This window comes from Sinocyclocheilus rhinocerous, unplaced genomic scaffold (assembly GCF_001515625.1).
Source record: "Sinocyclocheilus rhinocerous isolate Xijiao unplaced genomic scaffold, SAMN03320098_v1.1 scaffold2213, whole genome shotgun sequence".
NCBI classification, from domain to species: Eukaryota; Metazoa; Chordata; class Actinopteri; order Cypriniformes; family Cyprinidae; genus Sinocyclocheilus; species Sinocyclocheilus rhinocerous.
Window position 1 is genome coordinate 229,101 of NW_015634046.1, and position 396 is coordinate 229,496.

The 396-nt window shown below is 33.8% G+C and overlaps 1 protein-coding gene across 1 annotated transcript in view; it reads right to left on the reverse strand.

The window, feature by feature from the left end:
• The window catches only part of LOC107745363 (cysteine-rich motor neuron 1 protein-like), a 44,648-nt gene that overhangs the window by 560 nt on the left and 43,692 nt on the right, over positions 1-396 (reverse strand). The window lies entirely within an intron of this gene.

The following is a 396-nucleotide window of genomic DNA, read 5'->3' on the forward strand; positions in this document are numbered from 1 at the left end:
GAAACGTCACGTATTTGAATCGATTTTCAACCGGCTCGCGGTTAATCGTTACATCCCTATTTTCAATATACGTCTATTTCACTACAGAAATAATTTCCGTATTTGTAATAGTTTAATATATACACACTAGGGCTGTCGCGATTCGTCGATTTTATTCAACTATTCGATTAAAAAAAAATCCTCGACTTCATTTTGCTCGCGTCGACTAACCGGCAAAATACCGGAAATGGCGCATTTCACGGACGAGAATCCATAAAACACATTATTAGTCTGTTTCCCGTTTAAAAATCATAATTAAGCATAATTGTGAATTCACAAATGCTACAATCTAATTAAATAATTATATGCAATGCAGTTCTAATACAGTATATGCGCTTTAATTATTTACATGCGTGT